This window comes from Lissotriton helveticus, chromosome 11 (assembly GCF_964261635.1).
Source record: "Lissotriton helveticus chromosome 11, aLisHel1.1, whole genome shotgun sequence".
Lineage (NCBI taxonomy): Eukaryota > Metazoa > Chordata > Amphibia > Caudata > Salamandridae > Lissotriton > Lissotriton helveticus.
This window is the reverse complement of record NC_136072.1, coordinates 1,092,421,722-1,092,447,812: the sequence shown is the minus strand read 5'-3', so window position 1 is coordinate 1,092,447,812 and position 26,091 is coordinate 1,092,421,722. Positions and strand designations below refer to the sequence as shown.

General features: G+C 48.2%; 1 protein-coding gene across 1 annotated transcript in view; it reads right to left on the bottom strand.

Annotated features, from left to right (window-relative positions):
- SFI1 (SFI1 centrin binding protein) overlaps nt 1-26,091 on the bottom strand; it is a 553,452-nt gene that overhangs the window by 37,678 nt on the left and 489,683 nt on the right. The gene's annotated exons all lie outside the window — the stretch shown is intronic.

The window sequence follows — 26,091 nt, the reverse complement described above, 5'->3', positions numbered from 1 at the left end:
AAGGCTTCTTCAGTGGAACACTGGTCCTCGGTACCGAAGGTGTGGTCGGCTCCGACACCTTGTCTCTCAACCGTTTCAGGGAGTCTGAGACTTGCTTGGTAAAAGAAGCGGACGGCTTCGTCGATCCAACCGACGACCTCTGTCCACCCGCAGGGGAAGAGCCGAGCGTCGATGATTTTTCCTTGGGTGGCGGAGGCGCGGACGCACCTTCGACAGCTGCGCTCTGCTTGACCGTCCCGGCCTTAGTCGTCGACGTCGCAGACTTTGGAGCATCAGATTTATCCGACTGTGTCGAGGCTCCAGACTTTGGCTCGGTGCCCCTCGATGACTTCGCTTCGACTGTACGTTTGCCTGTCGGTGCGGCAGTCTTGGTTGAAGGTGTGTCGACCATCTTCTTCAACTTCGACTCGACCACCTTAGTCGACACTGGCTCGACGACCTTCTTCGAGCCGGCCTCCTTGGCCCCCTTCTGTGCCTTAGCCTGTTTGACAGCCTTCTTCGGCTTCGAGGGCTCCGAAGACGACGGTTTCGATGTAGACCCCGACGTCTTCGATGTCGATGGTTTGTCGGCCATCTTTGTTGTTTTCGATTCCCATGGTTTCGGTTTCGGTTTGCATAGTGGAGGCTCCGCTGGTATGTCTGTAGCCGGGCCAGGAGGCGGGGCCGAGGACTGAGGAGTAGGGTCGTGGGTAAGGCCGTGTGGCGATCCCGTGACCTGAGCCTTAGTAATTGTACGTACGGGGCATAGCTCTTCCTCCAAGCTATCTTCCACGGCCCCATAAACTTCTTCGTCGTCCCCTACCTCCTCGACGTATTCGTCTAGGTCCAGGTCCTCAACGGGTACTCCGTAGTCGGCCTCGACCTCCGCCGATGTAGGTGAGATCTGCAGTTGAAGCTCTTGCTCGTCTGCTTCGGGGTCGCCAAAGATGTCTGCCGGCGCCGATCGCTGGGCCTCGAGGCGCGCCACGCGCCTAATCTTGAGCGTCTTCTTCTACCTGAATCTTGAGCAGGCCATACAGTTGGCCTCGTTGTGGTCCGGCGACAGGCACTTGTTGCATACCGGATGCACGTCGATGTGTGGGTACTTCGATCCACACACGGGGCAGTACTTGAACGGGCTCCGTTCCATCGTAGCGTCGTCGGGGTCTTGCTGCGTCGACAGGGCCTCGATGACCGAAGAGTCACCCGACTCCTCAGATATCCGACTCGAAGAGTTGGAGTACACACGAGACCGAACGCGAACAATACCGACGAAGTAAAGAAGGCCTTTTGGCCTTAAAGAAATTGTATTATCGATTCCGAACAGGAGACGTCGAAATCACATCCGAACCCAATGGCGGAAAAAAACAATCTGGGGATGGAGTCGATGCCCATGCGCACTGTAGTCCAGGGGAGGAGCCACCTATCTCGTGATACTTCGAAGACTCTTCCAGGACAACAATGTGCAATCATCTGGACCCAACACTAGGCGGCGATCTATGCAATAGATATGAATTTAGCAGCCCACATGCCTCGAACTGGAGGTTTACTTCTAGGGAAAGACATTTGTTGCAGAGATGAGAATATGTATGTTGGAAGATACACTCTATTATGTCTTGAATGAAGCACTCCATCAAAGTTCGGACAGCAATTTTACAGTAGTTTACCTGAAGGGCCAGCTGTTATAGATGTGATGCCTTTCAACACTATAGAAGCTAATCATCTAGTTAGGAACAGACAAAAACTTCCTTCCAAGATGGCCAACTACCACTGACAGGCATCTGGAGAAAGCCACTGGTGGCTTTAGGCTGGCAGGAAGATCTTTATGTCGGTAATTCAGTTTCCTGCTCTTAATTCATAGGTTTCTCTACTACAGCAAAGCAGATGTTCAGGGACCTTGCTTTATGGATGAGAAACATGATGTGCCTGGCACTGATCTGAATGGTGGAACAACGGAGATGCTTAGCTACTTTAAAGTTTGCAGCAATTTCAACCCGCAATCATGCCCGACAATCTTGCTAAGCACATCCTGGTCTTATCGAAAGAACCAATGCTAACCACATGGCCAATCATCACCCCAGAAGAAACAGGCACCACCATGAAGTCCAAACATTTAGGGGCTTCAACGGACCACTGGCCTCAGCTCATCTACTTCGGAGGACTGCAACCCATCAGCTTCATGCTCACACTCCTTCTGAATGCCTACACCTCTTCCGCGACCTTCCCAGATGCTTGGAAGCACACAACTGTCCTCCTATTGCTGAAAACCCTCTGCGGACCCTCCAATGCTCACCAAGTATAGACTGATGTCCCTGCTGCCATTCCCGACAAAGACCTAATAGGAGATCATCAACAGACACCTCACCAAATACCTCAACGACCACCATCTCCCCGACACCACTCTGTCTGGTTTCAGACCCAACCACGGCACAGAACCTGCCCTCATCGCCGCCACAAATGACACCTTAAAGACTCTGAACACAGGAGAGACAGAGGTCCACATCCTCCTGGAACTCTCCGTAGCAATTAACACAGTCTCCCACCCCATCCTCATCCAACTCCTACACGACATCAGAATCCAAGGACACACACTCCAATGGATCTGCTTCTTTCTGACTAGACAGAGTCAGCCTTGCACCATACACCTCTGATGCCAGCAACCTTGTCTGCGGAGTTCTGCAAGGATCCTCTGAGCCCGACTCTCTTCAACATATACGTGACCCCTCTAGCCAGAATCATCCACTCCCACAACACCAATGTCCTGTCCTACGTCAAGGACACACAACTCATTCTCTCCCTTACGGATAAGACGTCCAGAACTCGGATCAAGTTCAATGCCCGCATGACTGAAGTCGCCCACTGGATGAAGACAAACAGTCTAAAGCAGAACACTGACCAGAACGAAACCTTGATTTTTGAGAAGAGCACATCACTGTGGTACAATAGAGCTAGGACCAGCACCCAACCCTACCACCCAAGCCAAGGACCTCACGATCATCAACTCGACATGACCAACCAATTCAATGCCGTCACCAGCTCATGCTTCTATACCCTGAAGATGCTGAGAAGATTTTCAAAGGGTTCCAAATAAGCACTCAGAAAACCGCCACCCATGTCCTGGTCACCAGCAAGCTGGACTAAGAGAACACCTTCTATGACAGGATCAGCAAAAAACTCACCAGAAAGCTGTAGACCATTCAGAACTCAGAGGCCAAAATCACGCTCAACCTCCCATGCTGCACTCACATCACACCACACCTGAAGGATCTCCACTGGCCCCCATTCACAAACTAGCACAATTCAAACTCCTCACTCCCACTTTCAAGGCACTACATAACACTGGTCCTGCATATCTCGACAATCACATATGCTCTCTCAAACCTTCCAGACAACTCTGCTTGGCCGGACTCCTGCTTTGCACAAATTCCATGCATACCCGCTGCGTGAGGAGTGTTTGCAGCGCCTTGACGGGGATATTGAGGAAAGCACTTTCCGGGGCTGCGAGCGAGCGCGTGGGCTCTCTGGGACTACATTTCCCAGGAGCGCCCACCAGCCCTGAAGAGCTACACCTGGGCCGCTCTCCCCGACCCCTCCTACCCTTCCACTGATCCTTTATCAACTGCTCTCGCGGTGATAGCGAGTGGGACGCCTTGCTGTTTGCTTTTACTTGCCTGGATTCTCTTGTCTGCAGCCACCAGCCACCAGCCTACTCCTTGCGGAACCCGCTTCGCGGGTCCCGCTGCGTGAGGAGTGTTTGCAGCGCCTTGACGGGGATATTGAGGAAAGCACTTTCCGGGGCTGCGAGCGAGCGCGTGGGCTCTCTGGGACTACATTTCCCAGGAGCGCCCGCCAGCCCTGAAGAGCTACACCTGGGCCGCTCTCCCCGACCCCTCCTACCCTTCCACTGATCCTTTATCAACTGCTCTCGCGGTGATAGCGAGTGGGACGCCTTGCTGTTTGCTTTTACTTGCCTGGATTCTCTTGTCTGCAGCCACCAGCCACCAGCCTACTCCTTGCGGAACCCGCTTCGCGGGTCCCGCTGCGTGAGGAGTGTTTGCAGCGCCTTGACGGGGATATTGAGGAAAGCACTTTCCGGGGCTGCGAGCGAGCGCGTGGGCTCTCTGGGACTACATTTCCCAGGAGCGCCCGCCAGCCCTGAAGAGCTACACCTGGGCCGCTCTCCCCGACCCCTCCTACCCTTCCACTGATCCTTTATCAACTGCTCTCGCGGTGATAGCGAGTGGGACGCCTTGCTGTTTGCTTTTACTTGCCTGGATTCTCTTGTCTGCAGCCACCAGCCACCAGCCTACTCCTTGCGGAACCCGCTTCGCGGGTCCCGCTGCGTGAGGAGTGTTTGCAGCGCCTTGACGGGGATATTGAGGAAAGCACTTTCCGGGGCTGCGAGCGAGCGCGTGGGCTCTCTGGAACTACATTTCCCAGGAGCGCCCGCCAGCCCTGAAGAGCTACACCTGGGCCGCTCTCCCCGACCCCTCCTACCCTTCCACTGATCCTTTATCAACTGCTCTCGCGGTGATAGCGAGTGGGACGCCTTGCTGTTTGCTTTTACTTGCCTGGATTCTCTTGTCTGCAGCCACCAGCCACCAGCCTACTCCTTGCGGAACCCGCTTCGCGGGTCCCGCTGCGTGAGGAGTGTTTGCAGCGCCTTGACGGGGATATTGAGGAAAGCACTTTCCGGGGCTGCGAGCGAGCGCGTGGGCTCTCTGGGACTACATTTCCCAGGAGCGCCCGCCAGCCCTGAAGAGCTACACCTGGGCCGCTCTCCCCGACCCCTCCTACCCTTCCACTGATCCTTTATCAACTGCTCTCGCGGTGATAGCGAGTGGGACGCCTTGCTGTTTGCTTTTACTTGCCTGGATTCTCTTGTCTGCAGCCACCAGCCACCAGCCTACTCCTTGCGGAACCCGCTTCGCGGGTCCCGCTGCGTGAGGAGTGTTTGCAGCGCCTTGACGGGGATATTGAGGAAAGCACTTTCCGGGGCTGCGAGCGAGCGCGTGGGCTCTCTGGGACTACATTTCCCAGGAGCGCCCGCCAGCCCTGAAGAGCTACACCTGGGCCGCTCTCCCCGACCCCTCCTACCCTTCCACTGATCCTTTATCAACTGCTCTCGCGGTGATAGCGAGTGGGACGCCTTGCTGTTTGCTTTTACTTGCCTGGATTCTCTTGTCTGCAGCCACCAGCCACCAGCCTACTCCTTGCGGAACCCGCTTCGCGGGTCCCGCTGCGTGAGGAGTGTTTGCAGCGCCTTGACGGGGATATTGAGGAAAGCACTTTCCGGGGCTGCGAGCGAGCGCGTGGGCTCTCTGGAACTACATTTCCCAGGAGCGCCCGCCAGCCCTGAAGAGCTACACCTGGGCCGCTCTCCCCGACCCCTCCTACCCTTCCACTGATCCTTTATCAACTGCTCTCGCGGTGATAGCGAGTGGGACGCCTTGCTGTTTGCTTTTACTTGCCTGGATTCTCTTGTCTGCAGCCACCAGCCACCAGCCTACTCCTTGCGGAACCCGCTTCGCGGGTCCCGCTGCGTGAGGAGTGTTTGCAGCGCCTTGACGGGGATATTGAGGAAAGCACTTTCCGGGGCTGCGAGCGAGCGCGTGGGCTCTCTGGGACTACATTTCCCAGGAGCGCCCGCCAGCCCTGAAGAGCTACACCTGGGCCGCTCTCCCCGACCCCTCCTACCCCTTCCACCTATTGGGTGCACACTCCATATTAAGCCACTAGTACTCCCGCAGCGCGGGAGAGCGCGCGGGAGAAGCCCGGGACAAGGGCGGGACCGTCTGTGGCCGTCCGGGGCCGCAGGAGGCCGGGCTGGGCCACCCCCCTATTATCTACAGACTTGTTTTTGGATGTAATTCATTTGCCTAGTGTTCGCTCGGATCATCTAGTTATTTGAAGGTAGCAGGGGGGTGTGCACTATGGCTAATACTTTAAATACCTCTGCCTTGCAGTCCTCTATGGGTGAGGCTGAGACGGCGGTCATGGGGCCCTTAGATACGTACTTTAAACGCCTGCCCCAAGACATCGATAGGGAGATTGCCTTGGCGGAAAGACGCGCCGGGCGAAGGCTTTCGATTGAGCTTATGAAAAACCCCCTTGATAAACATATAGGCCAAAGTTTCCCTGCATTGGTCACCCCACTATCTTCTACAGTACTGCCACTTACACACGATACATTGTATGATATATCTGTATCCAATGAGCCACTGGGTACCTCTCCTGTAGATATAGTGGCTACCACTTTTCGTTAGAGCATTTAAACGGTTCTAATAGAGCACTAAGGGGGCAAAACGCTATACCAAAAGCATGTGTTCAAGCACAGGCTATTAAGCCTAAACCATGCCCAAAGAGGAAAAGGGCCACAACCATAAAAAAATCCCAAGCCCCAAATCCAGCAAGGAAGGTCAGGAAGTTGGCCATTAAAACACCCATAATCAATGTTCCTGCTGAGAACCCTAGTGGGGTAACAACGGGGGAGAAATTGGTTGTCCTAATAGGTGCAGAAAACCCAATGATCCCTGCATCATCAGTAACAGAAATAGACCCCATTACTTTAGCAGCCCCTGGGCAACTGATGTCTAATCCGGAATATTTATTGGATTTGGAAAAACTAATACGCTCCCTCTTAAATCCCCTTGAGACTAGACTTGAGAAGCTAGCAAAACAATTGGACCATCTTGAGCAGGCTAGCTTAGATAATTTCTTTTCAATAAAATCACTAATTAAGTCCCATAATAAATTGGGAGAGATTGGGACATAACATAAGCTAGCCGAGCGGGATATAGGTGTCACGGTGGTCGAATTGACTCCCCCCATAGCGAGTGGTGCACCTACTCAGCAGAATCAGGGACAGAATAATAAGAACATAGCAGTACCCTTACCCTCTGTAAACAATAGTAGTTCGGGGAGAACTAAAACCAGCTGTATTAGTGCAACGGCTAAAGGTACCAAAGATGGCATTAAAAACTGTGCCCCCGCGACTAATAAAAATAGTTCACTCCTACCAACTACTATGGAATGTAACCAGGGTACATTGATAGACACAGATAAAAACCTAGGTAGGAATGTTGATGGATCAAACGGGCCGCTTGCCTCCCAGATAGTAAATAGGGGCGGTCATGTAAGGGATGGCAACACCACAGCCGGTGGAAATAATACTAGCATGGCTGTGGGAAATAGTGCTCCTTCGAGCCTTGCTGTCCCAGAACGCTGCCCACCAAAATTATATGCTAACAAACCTTTAATTCGGGTTCCCCCGGTTCAACTCACCCCTGATTCCTATCCATATGTGGCCATTCTCACCAACGTCCCACCCTTACTGGAAGGTCAAAGGGAAACATATGACATGTTAAAAAATAAAGCCATGCATTGGCTGCGGGTCAATAGACCCTTGCCAGGGGGTGTGGACGGCCTGATTATTGGGGTTAGAAGGGTCAATTGGATTGGGAACACCCTAAAAAAGCAGGGGGGTGAGTGTATCATAATCAACTTCCAAGACCCAAGGGTAGTAGGGTTAATTACGAAACCGGGATGGAATATTAGCATTGGTGGGATTGGCGTTGTGGACTTGACTTTTTTCTATCCTAGATCTGTGTCCTCTCATCCGGGGGGGAGTAATGAGTTAATGAGAATTAGTCTGCCTCCCTTGGTAGAGGTCAGCTCTTTCCCTGCCCCTATCTTGCGTCCAAATGATAGTTATAAACAGGTATATAACTTTGATGGTGGAGTAGGGTACATGAGATGGGGATGCTGACGGGATCCAGTTGAAATTTTTGACTCTGTTGTACAAATGGACAGGGAAATCACTATGGAGCCAATTTTGTCACCCAAGGGGGATGCAATGTGTAATTTAGCAGAAGTGGTCCAAGACAGGAAATGTGGAAGTATGAGGGGGGGCAATATGGTATGCCAGGACGATTGGGGGGGTGATCCTAGACCACCATTAAGTCTTGGTACAAATGACGCCAATGTGGCCAACTGTGCAAATATTGCTATGGGAGAGGGTGGTGACTGCGAGATCTTGACTAATTCACCGGTTATGGTAGCTACTGAAAGGGGGACCGGTGAAGGTGACACCACGGGGAGGTTTCTTTCATGGAATATAGCAGGTTTGGCCTCCAGATTGCTGTCTCAAGATTGGTTAGATTTTGTTAATGGGTTTGAAATGTGCCTATTCCAGGAGACGTGGGCTTGTGAGCCTATCTACCTGCCAGGTTATCTAAATTTTTGTATACCAGCGACTAGGGGCCCTAGGGGCAGACCTACGGGAGGTCTAACAGCCTGGGTCAAGCAGAATTCTCAGGTCAAAATAAAAGTCATTGACCTATGCTGCAAGGATATACAACTATTGAGGTTAACATTAGGACAGGGCGGTGTGATAGATATCTATAACATTTATGCTAGGGGTTTAAGTGTTGGGAATTCCCCCACCCTTGAAGCTCTAGCAACCTCCCTCGAATCCAAGTCACTTGGTAATAGAGTGGTTGTGGCAGGTGACCTGAATAGGACTTTTGAGCCTTTGGAAAATTCTGAACATCCGATAGGACAAGAGGAGGATGCTCTATGGGGCGTCCCAATCCTAAACCTCTCACCAGTGAAGCGGTGGACTCAGGATGTATTGTTTTTGAATGCGTTATGTCTGGAGTATGGCTTGAGGGCCCTTAATGGCAGGACAAAAAGTGACCAAGGAGGAAATAGCACATTCGACAATTGGCATAGCAAGAGTAGGATCGACTATGTCATTTGTAGTCTTGAGCTATGGTGTGGCGTGGGTGACATGGAAATTGTGGGGAGAATAGAAAGTGATCACAACCCCCTCAGTGTTACCCACTCATGGTGGAGGGCTGCGCCTGCCCACCTAGTATTAGGTAGCGAAATTGTACCTGTTATAGCTAACGATTCAAGAAGGGTGAAATGGCCTAATGTGCTGGCCAACTTAGCCACTGTGGAGCACATTAATCTGGAGGTGGATAACGCTATTGCCGCCATGGAATCAGTATACCCTGTAACACCGGGATCCTCTCTAATAGCAGACATACACGACACATTCTTCCTTTTGATAAAACCGCATTTTATCAAATCAGTTAGGGCAAATAGAAAACCACCCATCAAACTGGCGAGGTGGTTTAACAAGCAGTGCAGGGCAACTAGACTGGAGCTGGGCAGGGCAATTAAAAGCAGGGACAAGGCTTTGATTAGCACTGCTAGGAAACAATATAAGGAGAATATTCGAAAGGCTAAGAAGCTGTGGGACGAGGAATATTGGGAGGAGTTACTTGAGGCCTCTGGGCAAAAGGACTCAAGACTCTTTTGGAAAATTATGAAATGGGGCAGAGGTGGTACGCCAAACAACCCCGATAACAATGTTAATGAAGCTTCATGGGTCGAGTATTTCCAACCCCAGTATGCCGAGAATAGGGATACAATGGACATTGAACCAATCCCTGTGGTATTTTCCAAGGGAGACTTATTCTCAACTAAAGAAGCAGAACTTGTAATTTCATCACTGCAGGGGGGGAAAGCTCCGGGGTTGGATGGAATTCCCTCAGATATTTTCAAACATGATAAGGTTCGTTGGGCAAAATATGCGACTGTGCTGGGAAATGCCCTTGCAAAAGGGGCAAAAATCCCGGATGTATGGAAGGGGGCAATTATAATTCCGATCTTTAAGAAAGGCGATCGGTCGCTCCCGGCAAATTATAGACCTATAAGTTTGCTGGCCACTATCCAGAAAGTGGTGGGTAAGATGGTGGTCGACAAACTTATGGCCTGGGTAGATGAAAACAATGCCTTATCCCCCTACCAGGCAGGATTTAGACGAGCAACCAGCACGGTTGATCAAATTCTTCGCTTCACTATGCTACGGTGGGGGACTGTACTCCTTGGCGAGGGCAGCCTTTATGTAGCATTTGTAGATCTGAGGGCTGCCTTCGATCTGGTGCCCAGGAGTAAGCTGTGGGGTGTCTTGAGCAAGATAGGGGTTCCACTCGAACTGCTCACATTAATAATGCGTCTCCACGAAAGCAACTTCGCTAAAGTCCAGTGGGGGAGGAACGGGGAATCATCCATCAATTTCCCAGTTGAGTGGGGGGTACGTCAGGGTTGTGCCATGGCACCCCTGCTGTTCTCCTTGTTCATTAATGGTATAGTCGATAGGATGTTGGATGCGAGGGTTGACGCACCTTCGCTGGCGGGCATCAGGGTTCCGATCCTGATGTTCGCCGACGATACCTTGATCGTGTCCAAAACCCCGGCAGGACTCCAGCGAGCCTTGAACATATTCGATATGTTCTGCAAGGAACGGGGTCTCGAAGTTAATGTAAATAAAACTAAGCTGATGGTCTTTGGGCAAAAGCGCCAAGTCCAACCTAGGGTATCTCTGAACAGCATTAGACTAGAGGTAGTAAATGTTTTTACATACCTAGGGGTGGAGATATCAAGTAAATTTGGTTGGTCGAGACATATTGAGAAGGCGGTTTTGAAACACCAGCAGATTTCAGGAGCGCTTCGAGTGGAACAAGCAAAATCTAAAACCAGGCCTATCAAACCGGTTCTCATGGTATACGACGCAAAAGCCTTGGGCGCAGCCCTTTACGGGGCTGAAGTCTGGGGCTTTGAGAGGTTCGATACGCTCCAAAGATCTGAGAACAGGTTTCTGAGAGGGATAACTAGTCTTCCTCAAAGTACCCCATTAATACCGCTTGGCCTGGATTTAGGAAGAAGATCGCTTAGTGATCGTGCCCGACTAAGGCCTATCCTCTACTGGAGACGGTTGTGGACGACCCCAGAAATTAGACACTATGCTGAGGGGTTTTCTGCCCTAGCTAAATCAGATGTCTTCCATAAAATTACATGGCTAAAAAAGCTTAGGGACGCCCTTGCTGAGCTCGGTCTCTCCAAACTTTGGGAAAATCCCTCTGGGGAAGTGTTCCCTAGTAAAACAACTATAAAAGCTATATATTGGGATTATATTGACCAGAAGTCTTGGAGGAGTGTGACCTCAGAATCTATGGGGGGTAGGTTTATGGAAATTAAAACGAGACCTGCACTAGAACAGTACTGGGACACTTTAACTGTTCCGTTAGACAGGAAATTATTTTTCCAGCTAAGGGCAGGCTCCCTCCCCCTGAGGTCATTGACGTCCAATTGGGGAACTAATAGTAGTTCATGTTGCCCGACATGTGGCGCCCCCAATGAAAGTATAGCACATTTTTTATTCATGTGTGAGGCCTATGTAAACCCAAGGAAATTGTGGCTGGCACCTGTTTGCAGGAACCTTGGTGTCTTAAGTGGTGTCGAGGGGCTGAGAATTATTTGTTCCTCAACCGAATTGCCTATAGTAGTAGGAACGGCAAAATACCTGGGGTGGGCTTGGTCCATAAGGCGGAGGGCTCTATCTCCGAATAGGCCTTGAATCTCGTTTTCTTGCTTGTGTGAATTGCATTGCTAAATCCCGAGGGAGAGAATTATGAATTTTAGCTATAATATGTTGCTAAATGCACGTAATGAGTTTTGACTGTACAATTTTGGTTATGGTCCACAACGTGGGCGATTTTGCTTTTTAACTTGCATTTAGCTTCTGTATATTATGAGAAAGCTTATATTAATTTTGTGGTGAATATTTTATGTGTGTATACTGTGTATTTTAATCTGAAAATTAAGTGTCAATGTATGTTTAGAGCTTTTTAAATGTGTAATTTTATATGTCTGTGCTTTTATGAGTGCATAACTCGAATAAAGCTTTTTTTTAAAAAAACAAAAAATATACTTATTTTACTGACACAATGACAGTTTAGTTTCACGTTTATGGCTTTTGTTCTTTAAGAAGTGTGTCCTCTAACAATCATCCTTGCATGTTTATTTGTTTTATTTTAGTGTCAGGATAACATGATGGATTTCCAGTTTTCCTTGTTCACAAAGTAAAGACGTGCACACACAGTTACAGACAAGGTGGCATCTTGTCAAAAGAATCTACAATGCAATATTTTGCTTTCTTTGCGGTTTAATTTCACTGCTTGCAACAAAATGTTTCATCCAACTCTTTTTAATTCCCTTCTTTGAGGCTTAAGCTCAACTCTGCTAAAGAGGTCTGTTCCACAAACTGGCCTGCTCACAGCTTCCACCGTGGTGTTGTAGCCCAAAATGTTGCTTGATTATAGAATATTCTTTCTGGAAGAGTTAGAAGCAAACACACAGTCACCCTCTATTACTAAACACTCCTTTAACAAAAGCCAGGCCAAACTGGCTTTGCCATTGCATGTTTAAAAAAGCAAGAAACACTGGCTTTACCAAGGTTGGTTGAAATTGAGAATCAAAAAAGCTTTTCAGGCTAGTAGATCACAATTACTTTTTAATTTTAGTTTAATGTAATTAAAAATATGAAAATGTTGCCTTTGACAGAAATCTAATTTAAAATAAATTTACAAAGAGAAATTCTACATTGAAACAAGCTTTAGCAATGCCAATAAATCTGGATGTATTGTCTTGTGCTCACCATTTTTCTCACAGGTGCACCACTAACTCTGCACTCATAACATACAAACCATTCACCCTGAATCTATACCAGACGCAATGTCCCCTCACCCCACACTCATCCCATAAACTCCACTCACCTTACTCCTACAATACACACATCGAAGCCAGACAGGCATACCTCACTCTATACTCGTACAGAAGGCTTTATCTGTGCTCACACAGGCATACATCACTCTACACTCACACGGATACTGCGCTACCCTTATATTCACATATTTACTCCACTTTGCAGTTACAGAAACTTTACTCACCTTGAATTCACAAAGGAACACATCCCGCTCTATACTAATACTGACAGACCTCTCTCCCCTTGCACTTACAGGTACAACACCCAACCTGCACTAAGACACTCCACTCACCCTGTACGTATGAAGACATACCACTCACCTTGCACTCAGATATACTCCTCTCACCCTGCCACAGTCTCATCAACTCCTAGCACAGCGCACCAGCACACAAGACACGACCATGCACTGCTTGTTGCAGGCCAGTTGAGGTGTCTGTCAGAACCTGAACAGGTCTGTCTCTGCTTGAAGGCAGGAAAGCCTTGAGTGGAACTGGATGGCATAGAGCTCCAGACGAGTTATATGGTGCTCCTGTTTCATGGAGACCGGGGGTATCTGAGCTTCACCATGTCTACTTGGCCTCCCCAGCCCAGAGATGATGCATACTTCATCACAGTGAGCCCTGGATGGAGCAGGAATGGCCAGGTGGCTGAGGTAAAGCTGAAAGGTAAGACGGTAAACTGAACGTGTTCTGGTTCCACAAAGAAGTTGAGAAACAGTCCATAGGACTGCCAGATGAGTACATGGAAGTAAGAGTCCATAAAGTCCAAGGACAGCATCCATCTGGAGGATCTAAGACAGATAGGAACCCTGGGCCCCAGAGTCAGCATCTTGAATTTGTCCTTCCAAAGAAAGGTGTTCAAGAATCAAACATTTAAAAATAGCCTGAGCCCACTATCTTACTTGGGCACCAAGAAATAACACAGGTAGCACCCTTTGCCCTTCTCTTTGTCAAGGACTCTGTAAAGTCCCTTAGGCCAGCAACAGTTTCGCAGACAGAGACATGTTCTACGGAGACCAACTGCAAGACCAGACAGGCCCTGTGACCCACCCTCGCTGTGCATGGACAAAGGGAGCTGGGTGTACAGCTTGCCTAAAGGCAGTGTTCTGAGCAAAATGGATGCATCACAGGGGGGATGTGATGCATTAAAAGAAAACATCAAATAGACTGGGAAATAAACTGTTAAAAATCAGATGAACATGCCTGAAACTTTAAAAAAAATGACAAGTTTGGTGCAGCTCTGTCAAAAGAGGGGGGGGGGACTGATGAATTTAATTCAGAAAGTGCCTTTGCTTGGTTTGGTGTACATCTGTTTAGTAGTTTTTGAGCAATTGGTGGTTGAAAAGTTCTCTCTGAACGACTGAAATTGATCCGGCCAGTCATCAATCAAGACAAATATCTAGGCTGTTGATGGTCAGTGAACTTACCTTTCATGTAAGAAAATTAAAAAAAGAAAACAATCTGATTGGACTCTGGAGATTTTTCCCCATGTCCACTTCGAGTCCACAAAAAGAAAGTTGGAACTGCGAATCCAGAGTGTTTTGAATGGCTGGCCACAAAAGAAAATGTTCTTATTCAGTTGCCACTACAGGCTGTAGGGTACGGTCCTGAACCCGGATACCAAACTAACGGTTCACAACTCTATTGTGAATTTCACAAACCTTTTGGACCATGGCTGGGCAACAGTATGGCAAAAATATTGGGCCTAGATGGAAACACAGATTGGAACTGCTTGGAGTGCTAGGTATCCACGAAACTCAGTCTTTGTTTTGTGAATCCCACGAACCACGTTTGGGCGCCCCCTCTCTGAAAAATTCTTCTAGGCTCAAGGGTTTCGCAAATCTGTCTTGTTTCATGAACCTCTTGGATTCTTGCAATAATAGGCCCTCAAAGCAATTGCTCTCTTGTTATGGCTGCAATATTAATCTTCACAATAGCTCTGGTCTTTGGGTTCATAGATGGTCATTTGATGGCTATGGTCACTACGCTCAGCCACAATTCGTGCAAACTCCAGATTTTTGTTATTTGGTAGCTAAAGCATTTGAATAGTACTTTGATGGTGATATTTGGTTAGAATGTCCAAAGGCACAGCCTTTCCATGGTTGCTACCTTGTGGTGTACCAGGCTTGCTGGCTCATGGATGTTGATTTGATGACTGTGGGCACAATGAAGGTCATTTTTAATCTTGTGGTTGGGGAGGCATAAGGTGTGCCTGCAGGCCAGATCCTCAGGCTTGTGGTGAGTTCTTTGATAGTACTGTTGAATTTACACTGTTAAAGGCAGTTCGCTTGTGGGTGAGGTCAAAAGCCTGGCCGTGGGCATTGATTGGATGGCTAAGGGCGCTATGCATGGGAAAAGGCTGTGAATATTCCTGATTTAAATAGGTGAAGCATAAGGATGTTCTTTTTGTTAATGTTTTTCCTGTACAAAAGGATAGGCAAGTATAGAGGTTTAGCACAGGAAACTGTACAGGACTCGCAATTCTAAAATGGATTTGTAGGATATTTTACTATTGAATGGCATTGTTGATTTTGACAAAACTGTACTCAAGTTATAGCTGACTTGTTTTGAAAACACTTAACTATTAATAGTAATATGTTTTTGATAGTGTTTGCACTTAACATACTCTATTTTTGTTTCACAAAGAAACTTAAAATGTCTGTTCATTTACAGGGCTCACAACTCATTTTGGTATCATGGAACTCGTGCCAGGCTGCAGATGTTCGAATCCTTACTGTAGGTTTCATTTTATTCGTGTTTTGCAGGTTTCCTAAATCCTAAAAACCTAAAAAAGGCTTTAAACAAAACAAAATAATGAAATTATAGTAATTGGGTTGCACTGAAAAGGGCCACTCGTTTTATAACATATTTTGCAGGGTTGTAGGTAATACTGAAACCATTCCTGTATGTTGTTCATTAAGATCCTTTTTCCTTCTGTAGTAAGATTGACTCCATCTTTCCAGAATAATCCAGGCTTATCGAAACACGTTATTGACAGATCTCACCATAGTCCCAGAAATTACTTTTTTGACATTTTAAAAGGTTCATTCAACTGTGGACAAAACTGGGTTGACATGCTCTGCTTTTGCATTTGACAAATGTTAGAAAATACAAAGGCTGTGTAAGTGAAGGACTGCATCAACTTTGCAAAGGTGTTTTTCATTTGAGTAGTTAGAGCAACTAGCAGTAGTAGTGCATATATCGTTCCCTCCAACAATAAAAAAACAAAGGTGGCTAAAATGTTAGAATGCTCTCCACCAAAAGAAAAAGTTGGCATAATTTCTTTCCACAGACACCAATACATGTAACATTTGACAATCCTACATTGGCATCAACTGTACAAGGGCTGGCATACCCTCTTGACCAGTGGACATAGAAGTGTCCCATCACTGGCACACAAAAGAAGGGGGTGTGGCTTCCCTTGGTGCAGCAGGTGCTGTGGACCAGTGTCCAAAGGCCTGAGGGGTACATTGCGTCCTGATTATTGATGTATTTTATAATTCAAACAGCAGTCAGAGGGCCCATTCCTTTCCTTGCACCAGGGCCCATGAGACACTGGCTACGTTACTGACAACAAATGCTGCTGGAGTACATCAGCCTCATGAAAATGTGCTTCAGAAAGTGAATGGTCACATGAAATCATTGATTTAAACAGGTTACAGTTTATGGTATTGTGATTGGCTGCTTTCATTAAAAAACAAAAAGGTAGATGTAAAGTAAAGGTTCAGTGTGGGGTAACCAATAGACTGCATTTTCTTAATGAAAATTACACATCACCTTTTCACCTATTCCCTAGGACCCATTTACACATGCTGTTATATCATCTGTATTTGCACACAGAAATACAGTCTTTGCACTGGTTGCCAGAACCGTATAAGGTGGACTCAAGATATACCAATGACTTGAAAGCAGCACTGTGCTAGAGAGCAGGCTATGCTAAGTGAATGTTTGGCTGTACTAGACAGCCAAACATTAGGCTGTCTAGGCTGTACACAGGAGTGGGGGCCATCTGCCCTCCTCCTGTAATATGCAAATTCCCCTGGGACCTGGCACACCCAAGAGCCGATTAATAATGAAGCACGGAGGCTTTTAAAATAAATAAATCAGCAGGATTCACAGATCTAGCGTGACCTTTGATGAATGTTTTTTTTAAAGAAAATTGCTTTTTTGGCCCTAAAGGGTGCCTTAGCTTGGGTAACTAGAACTGCTGAATTTCACTGGTTTTGTAAAAGTGAAATCTGAGCCTAACTAGAACATCCCTGTAATCTTTGGTTTTTTGAATGACAGGGAGCTTGGAACAACAACCTGGAAAGAACAACATTCAATAGTGTGTGTAACACCAGGGCCAAATCACTATCTTTCGTGGAAGATAAAAGAAGACTGACCAAACGTCGTCATGCATGGGTGGTAATAAATTCATATACAAGACCACACCACAACCCTATTTAGCGACCCACTTCCATCTATCACTAAAAAGGAGGTTCATGACATACAGATTAGATTACTACTCGAAGGACCTGGTCCCCACCTGGAAAAGCAAACAGCAAACTAAGACATGCCGTCTATGTGGGTTCCATACTGAAACTATATGCCACTTAATTTATTTATTTATTTATTTATTTCGCATACTTTTATAGCGCAGACCTGTCACCCAGAGGGCATCCTGGCGCTTTGATCAGAGAACCCATCGCACAAGACTAGAGCAGACACGCAGCCATTACTTAGGAAAGAGATGAGTTTTTAAGGCTTTCCTGAATGGAAGATAGTCCTTGCAGCTCCTAAGAGTGAGTGGGAGAGAGTTCCACAATTTAGCTGCCGCCACTCTAAATGAGCGGCCGCCCATCCTCACTCTTTGAAACCTGGGCACCACCAGAAGGTGGGCCGATGACGACCGCAGAAGCCGTGGGGCAGAATACCATGCAAACATGTTTTGTAATGGAAGGGGGCCTAAGAGGTGAACCGCTCTAAATACCAAACAGGCCGCTTTAAATTGGACCCGTAGTTCTACCGGGAGCCAGTGCAAGTCACGAAGCGCCAGAGTAGAGGAGCTGGATCTGGGACGCGAAAGGGCCAGTTTAGCAGCCATATTCTGCACCCTCTGCAGTTTCCCAATCAGATTTTTTGGGGCCCCCAAAAGGAGGCCGTTACAGTAATCCAGCCGACTTAAAATAGTCCCACGGACTACCTCCGGCCTGGATCGAGCAGGAAGCAGAGGCAAGACTCTGCGGAGCATGCGGAGCAGCATCATACATGTTCCCGTGGTTTTGTTAACATGTAGGTCAAGTTGTAAATTAGGGCCGAACATGACCCCTAAATTACGGGCTGACTCCAATGCCGACACCGGTTCGGAAAAAGTGCTGGGCCAGAAGTCGGTGGGTAAAACCCGCGGGATCCGATCAGTGGAACAGTGAAGCACCTCCGTCTTCGAGCTATTAAATTGCAAAGAATTTGCTTGAAGCCAATCTGCTGTAGCTGCCATGCAGCGATGGAAGGTGTTCAGCGAGATTGCATTGCTTCCTTCCAAGGAAAACACCAGCTGAGTATCGTCGGCATAATTAAATGCCGAGACCCCAAAAGATTTTATTAGCTGGACAAGTGGACGGAGGTACAGATTAAACAATAGCGGGCTGATGGCCGAGCCCTGTGGCACCCCCTGTCCGATTTTCCTTGGTTCCGAGCTGAAAGGCGGAAGTGACACCAGCTGTTGCCTGCCCTCGAGATATGACATCAGCCAGTCTCTGGCCCCCTCGCAAATCCCGCACTCTTCCAGCCTCTGAACCAGGGTCCGATGGCAGACCGTGTCGAACGCGGCCGACATGTCGAGCAGCACCAAAAAGGCTGCCCGACCACTGTCGACACGCGAACGCAGGTTATCCAACACGGTCACAAGTGCGGTCTCCGTCCCGTGACCAGGTCGGAAGCCAAACTGGGCCTCATCGAACCACCCAATATGTTCCAGGTAGCCGGAGAGAGAGAGAGTTACCCATTTCTCCAGGATCTTGATTGGAAAGGGGAGCAAGGAAATCGGCCTGTAGTTGGAAAGGACGGCTGGATCCAAGGTTGGCTTTTTTAGCAGAGGCGACACCACTGCTAGTTTCCAGCAGCCCGGGACAGAAGCCGATGCCAGAGATTGGCGACAGATTGAAAACAGAGGCGGGAACAGTTCTTCCTGAAAAGTTTTCCAAAATTTGGGGGGCAGTGGATCGAGCGGAGATCCAGATGACACCGAACAAGCCATTTTACAAAATTCTTCAAAGGACGGGAGAGGGAAGGAATCCAACCGCGGTGGTGAGAAGATCAGATCGCCCGCCCCAGAGGCCGCCGCGGCCGGCTGGGGTCGACTGGGGGAGCAACCCGGAGCTCCCACGCCAGCTGGCTGGGGTCGACTGGGCTGCCCCACCGGAGCTCCCACACCGACTGGCTGGGGTCGACTGGATAAGCTGCCCGGAGCTCCCAGCTCGGCGACACTTGTGCTCCATTGGGGTCGACTGGCCTGCTCCACCGGAGCTCCCTCGCCACCCGGCTGGGGTCGACTGGGTGAGCAGGCCGGAGCTCCCGAAACAGAGACACTAGTGCCTCTCTGGGGTCGACTGAGCTGCTCCACCGGAGCTTCCACGCCAACTGGCTGGGGTCGACTGGGTGAGTTACCCGGAGCTCCCAGGTCAGGGACAGCAGTGCTTGTCAGGGGTTGACTGGGCTGCTCGCCCGGAGCTCCCATATCCGTCGGTTGGGGTTGACTGGGTGAGCTGGCCGGAGCTCCCAGAACAAAGACAGCAGTGCTTGTCTGGGGTCGACTGGACTGCTCACCCGGAGCTCCCATAGCCGTCGGTTGGGGTCGACTGGGTGAGCTGGCCGGAGCTCCCAGAACAGAGACAGCAGTGCTTGTCTGGGGTCGATTGGACTGCTCACCCGGAGCTCCCATAACCGTCGGTTGGGGTCGACTGGGTGAGCCGCTCAGAGCGCCCAGATCCAGAACCCCGGTGACCCTCTGGGGTTGGCTGCCCGAGGCTCCCCGCCCCCTGTCAGAAGGGCTCGCAAGGCAGGCCTCCTCAGTTGCAGGAGGTGTGAGGCCAGCCAGAATCTTAGCGGTCTTCTCCTCGAAGGCCAGCGCCAGCGAGTCGCATAAAGCCTGAGAGGCTCGCACGGAGTTAGCCGCGCAGACCGGGTGGGACAAGTCTTTAACAATCTTAAACAAGGCTTGAGATTTATTAGGCGCCTGTAATAAGGATGTTTGTATAAAAGACGTCTTGGCCTGCTTGATCTGCTCCTTGTAACCTCTCAGTGCGAGTCTAAACAGGACTTTAGCCGAGGGGGAGTAATCCCTTCTCCATGCTCTCTCTGCCCGTTTACAGCTCAGCTTCAGGTGTTGTAACTCCACCGTAAACCAAGGAAAGGCCCGATTCGCCCTCGCTCTTGCTTTCCGAAGAGGCACGATGTTATCGAGTGACTCGGTAATAGACCGGCAGAAGGAGGAGTAGCTGTCTTCCACTGAGTTCCCCAGGCCAGAATTGGCAGATATCAAAGAGGGTAGTGGCGCTAGACTAAGCAGTCTAGACCACGGTCGACCCACTTGCGAGAGTCCCACTCCTGAAGCCTCCGGGGGATTGTTCCCAAGGCATAGGGAGAAGACCACCAGCGCGTGATCCGTCCAATATTGGACTAAGATGTCAATGATCACCGCCAAGTGGGCGCCCGCAAAGATGAGGTCGAGCATATGACCACCCCTGTGAGTCGGGGAGCCGACCAGTTGTTGCAGGTGGATATCGGCCAAAGCCTGGCAGAGTGAGGTAAAAGCTCCATCTAAAGGGCCCCCCTGCCAGAGATTAAAATCTCCCAGGACAAGTAGATTAGAATGGGTGTTGGAAAGATCATACACTAGGTCCAGGAACTCCGGCAGCGACGAGGCCGAGCCCGGCGGTCTATAGCATAACACGCCAGATAGCAGCGTTCTCTCTGGGTTACTGAATGAAAAACCCATAAGCTCGAAACCCGAAACTTCGCCGATTTTAAGCTGAGAAACATCCAGCTGTTCGCGGAAAATAATTCCAATTCCGCCGCCACGATTTAGTGGGCGCGGAGTATGGATAATTTTGAAGCCCGGGGGACAAGCCAAGCCGAGTTCTACTAGGCAGTCCTCCCGAGTCCAGGTCTCCGTCATAAACAACACATCCAGCCCGGAGGATTCAACCAGAAAGGCGATCTCCGTGTGGTGTTTGCAGAGTGACCGCACATTAAGCAACCCACAGAGGAGTGGCTGGGGCGGCGAACGAGTGCAGGGACCGTGTGTTACCGGGTCACGCGGTGGTCTCAGAGCACACAGGTCCGAGTGGGAGTAAACCCGAGGGGAAGGGAGCGGGTTGCCAGAGGCAGCGGCCCTATGCGCGTCCGTTGCGCGAACGGGCGCAAACGGGCTTACCTCTGGCGCACCTCCGGCGCGTCTACGGCGCGTCCGCTGCGCGCCGTCGCTGCGCGCCAGTCCCTCCACCATGTTAAGAAGCCTGACCAAAAGGTCACGTGGGTCCTGGCAGGGCGAGTGGCTCTCCCTCAGCAAGATGGCGCTCCCACAGAGAGAGCTTCCCCCAATCCAAAATGGCGCTCTCCGATCGGCGCGAGGAATAAACAGTGCCCCCGAGTCCCTTCTAACCCACAAGTGTGGGTATGCAGCGTTATATGCGGGTAAGTGGCTCCCTCAGTTCCCACTAAGCGGCAAAACGGAGGAAAAGAAAAGTTACAGCTAGCGCCCAGCGCAAACACAGTGAAGTTAAAAATATTAAAACAAGCCTAGCTGTTCAGTCAGCAGCGCGAGTGCAGCGCAAGTGCAGGGATTCGATCTAGCAAGGCAGAATGAGGAGGTGCTACTTATAGTGCCTCCGCCTCCTATGCGTGGGTCCTGGCAGGGCGAGTGGCTCTCCCTCAGCAAGATGGCGCTCCCACAGAGAGAGCTTCCCCCAATCCAAAATGGCGCTCTCCGATCGGCGCGAGGAATAAACAGTGCCCCCGAGTCCCTTCTAACCCACAAGTGTGGGTATGCAGCGTTATATGCGGGTAAGTGGCTCCCTCAGTTCCCACTAAGCGGCAAAACGGAGGAAAAGAAAAGTTACAGCTAGCGCCCAGCGCAAACACAGTGAAGTTAAAAATATTTAATGTGTGTCTGTGAGTCTGTAAAAGTGGAAAGAAGGAAGTTGCTAAAAACAGCCTTAAATGACCTAAATATTCGTACTTACAGACAGGCGGTAACAAGCTGGATGGGTGCCTCATCGAACATTTTGATATGCCGTGGGGTCAAATTTATGACATTAGTAGATAACCTACTTGCGAAAGTGGAAAAAGATCAAATGCTTGGGGCTGGAAAGGGGTTGGGAGTTTAATAGAAACTGTAAATATTTTAAAGTATTACTGAAAATATGTTTCTTTTAATTCGGATCGTTATACATTTTTTTATTGTGTGCTTTATGGTTGTGACAAACCAAATAAAGTTAGCTTTTGACTGACTTACTGGGATGTTATAGTTAGGCTCAGATTTCACTTGTACAAAACCAGTGAAATTCAGCAGTTCTACTTACCTGAGCTAACTATAACTTACACCCCCACAATGCACTGCTTATGACCTCACATATTAGATCACTCATGACATGGTCAGTGACATCATTCATGACATCTCAAATTTCATCACTGATGACATCATCTAGTGATTGTGTGTTTTCTAAACGTTTTGTGTTAAACTTATATACCAAGGTACCAAAAAAGCGAAATTAGTGTACTAATAAGCGATTTATTTTTTTAACAAAGTTTATGTGAGTCGCTGTGTGTATCCGTGTGTGAGTGGGTGTCTGAGTGACTACATGTGGGTGTGAGAATGGCTGTATGGGTGTATAAGTAGCTGTGTGGGTTACTTAGTGGCTGTCTTGGTGATGGAGTGTGTCACTGACTGTATGGGTGAGTGAGTGAGTGGGTGGGTATAAGTAAGTAGCTGCATGGTTGAGTGAGTGGCTGTTTGAGTGAGAGGTTAAGGGAGTTAGTGTGTGAGTGGCTGTATGGAAAAGTGAGTGTGTTTGATTGGCTATATGGGTGAGTGAGTGGTCGTATACATTGTATGTGCAAGTATGTGAGTAGTTGTATGAGTGAGTGGCTCTTTTAAGAGGCAGTATGGGTTAGTGACTAAACAGGTTAATAACTGGGTATGTCAGTAGCTGAATGGGTGAGTGACTGGTTGTATGATCAGGCTCTGTGTGTGAGTGGGTGTGTGGGTGTGTGAGTGGCTCTATGGATAAGTGAGTGGCTGAGCAAGTATTTGTATGGGTCTGTGAATGGGTATGTGAGTGGTTGTTTGAGGGGGGTGAGTGGTTCTGTGGATGATACCATCAGTGATGTCAGTGACCATGTGATTAGTTATGTAATATGTGAATTCATAAGCAGTTCAATGTGGGGGCGTAAGTTACAGTTTTCAATGGAGATTCCCATGAGCAAGAACTAGTTTTAAAGGTAAGAAAGCATTTCTTCTCCCTCGGGGGATCTCTTTTGATAATCATAAGCACTGAAAAGATTAGCAAGCTTATCCTTCAAAAATTCCTAAGGAAGAGATAGAAAAGGAGAAAAGGAAAATTAGCAAACAAATTCTTTAGAGTTGCTTGCCCTACTTGAGCATCTACCTTAGCAACCAAATCAAGTGTCTCGTAAATGTATGAAATGATCTCCAAGTTGCAGCCTTGCAAATATCAGCAATTGGGGTGCTCCTAAGCTAAGCAACAGTAGCTGATTAACCTCTGGTTGAGTGGGCCCTAGGTCTACCAGATAGAGTTCTGCTTTTTTTTTTATAACAAACGATTATGCAAGAGAGGACAATAGTTGACAAAGAGTTACTTTGACTTTCTTAAAGATATTGTCTTATCTAGATAACATTTTAAAACCCACCTAACATCAAAAGTATGGAGAGACCTCTCTGCAGGAGAAGACAGATTCCTAAAGAAAGTAGGTAAAGTAAAGTCTGATTGACATGGAAATCTGAGACTACATTGGAGAGGAATTTAGATGGGTCCTCATTACTGCCCTGTTGCTATTGGATACTGTGTAAGGTTTATGGCACAACTCAGGATCAGGTTTATGCAAATAACACTGGTCATTTATCCCGAGCACACGGCTCAGTGTTGCCGCCTCATAAATAACACTTGCCCATTATCCCGTGCATATGGCATAGAACTGCTGCCTCATAACTTTGGTAAAACCTGCCTCCCAGCCTCCTTCCCTCTATGTGAGGGACCATATTTTTGGTGCGGCAAGGGAACACCAAGAGTCACCCCCACTTGACTGCATAATAAAACATACAATACCGAGTTCCAGGGGGGACAACAAGTCCCACCAGGTATTGTAGGGATCAGATTTATATTGTGGTCCTGAAGAAAGCCTCCGACCCTTAGGTGGGTGCAAGTTGGCTGAAACATGTCAAACTCCGGTCCCCCTTTTTTTTGATCGTTCAAGGGTGTGTAGGACGGATTAATTGTCCTTTTCAAGTCCCACTAGTTGTTAGCCTTGTGACCGTCCCATTTTATGTTTGTGATTAAAAGTATCACTTCAGAGGATGGCAGTAACTTTAGCTCACGTTTCTTGCACAGATCCCACCATGTCTCTCAGAGAAGAGACTCGACCTTCCTGGTGGATGAGAGGCCTGAGGATGATGCACTTGACCACAAGTACGAAAGTGGTGAGAATATACCACTGAGAAAAGTAGTCATTGAGGGCCTTACTATCATCTTGTTAAGAGACTCTTAATCGAGGAGAATTGTGCAGTACATTCTTGTTGATTCCCTCCATCTACTGGAGATATTCTCGGTGGCGGTGAATCTATTGGAGTAGGTGAATACAGGCCAGAAGATGCAGTTGTATGATGGGATTGTGAAGATCGCAATCTGCAGGAAGAAAATCTTCTTCACCGTAAGTGTGATTGTTTGGAGTAACTGTGTCAGCAGTGAGATCTTAAACTATAGGTGCGAGGTCTGGTATGACGTGACTGCGATTTAGAGCACCTCGGAGAAGCTACTGGTATAGGCGGAGATGGATTGGTGTGCTATGGAAGAGATTTTGCTGGCCTGGCTGGTTGTGAAGGAGAAGGCCGGAGAGCTGGTGGAGGTGGTCCTGTCGGAACTTGAGTAAATGTTGGCAAATCCGGTATGGTGAATGGAGATGTTGGTCTTGATAGTGAATATGCCATTAAATACTCTGAGTCAGACTTTGATGAAAGCCCCTGCGAGCTTTCATGCGTGCAAAGTCACTCCGCTGTCCTATTTAAGAAAGATTAATGATGTCTCAACATCAAATTCAAAGTCTTGAGGTAGTATGGTGTCTCAACGTCGACAGTGCTCCCCTCCTTGAAGTCGTAAGTGTTCTTGACAACGAGCAAGTAGGTGCAGTACCTCTTCTAGGCGTCTATGTCCTTGACGTCGAATGGGAGCGATGCCTTTCTCCAGATTTTCTCTTTTGGATCTCTCTCTGTGGTAGTCCTCAGAGCATGACTTAAGGGCACTAGTGGAGGGTACGGTCTCTCCTCACTCTTTAGCAGCCTCACCAGTCAGGGAATCTCCTTGTCTGCAGTGCTCCTCTTGGCCAAGGAGGCGCATTTGCTCTCTATCCTTCAAAGTGTGCCTGGAGAGGGTCTTGCAGTAGCAACAAGTCATGGGATCATGAGAGTACGGCAAACATAAAATACAGACCCTCTGCAGATCTGTTTTTGCCATTTTCCTGCCACACTTCAGGCAGTTTTCATAAAGATGGCATTTTGTGGAAAATTTGATAAATTACCTGTCAGAAAATTATGTAAAAATAATCCACACTCTAAAGGACATTGAGTGAATCAGCTTTAAAATAGCTTATGGTGAAAATTGTGAGGAAAAACCTTTAAAAAATAGAGTCCTGCTCCAGGATTCTGTCAACAGGAGTCAAAAAAAAGAACTGAGTAAACTGAAACCTACAGGGCATGAAGGGAGACCGGAAGGTCCTTAAAGGCGCAGTGTCCCATTTACATTTTTACAATGTTTTTAAAAGGTAACTCTTCATTTTGCTTGCAGATAGAAAGATGCCTTGTAAGGTGACTTCAAAGGCATGACCCTATTTTCTTTCTCAATTTTAAAGTAATCCAATAACGATTGGGAAGATAGCTTGTCACATATATGGCCTTTCAGAAATAGATGTGACTTTGAAAGAACTGCTACGTGCTCCACGCACCTGGGAAGGACTTTTCATTGCTTATGATTATCAGTGGAGATCCCCAGAGAGAGAAATGTATTGTTGTACATGAATGAAACTAAACTCATTATAGGCAAACCAATCATGAATTCCTGTATAGAATAAGGTGATGAAGATGTTATTGAGTGAACTGGCAGGAATGGATTCCTAATCTCTATGGAAAACTTATGAGTTGATCTACGTATATTAATATTTGGTTTCTGAGATGTCTCATATAATCTGTATAGAATTAATTGGAAGCATTCATTCATGTTATATGAA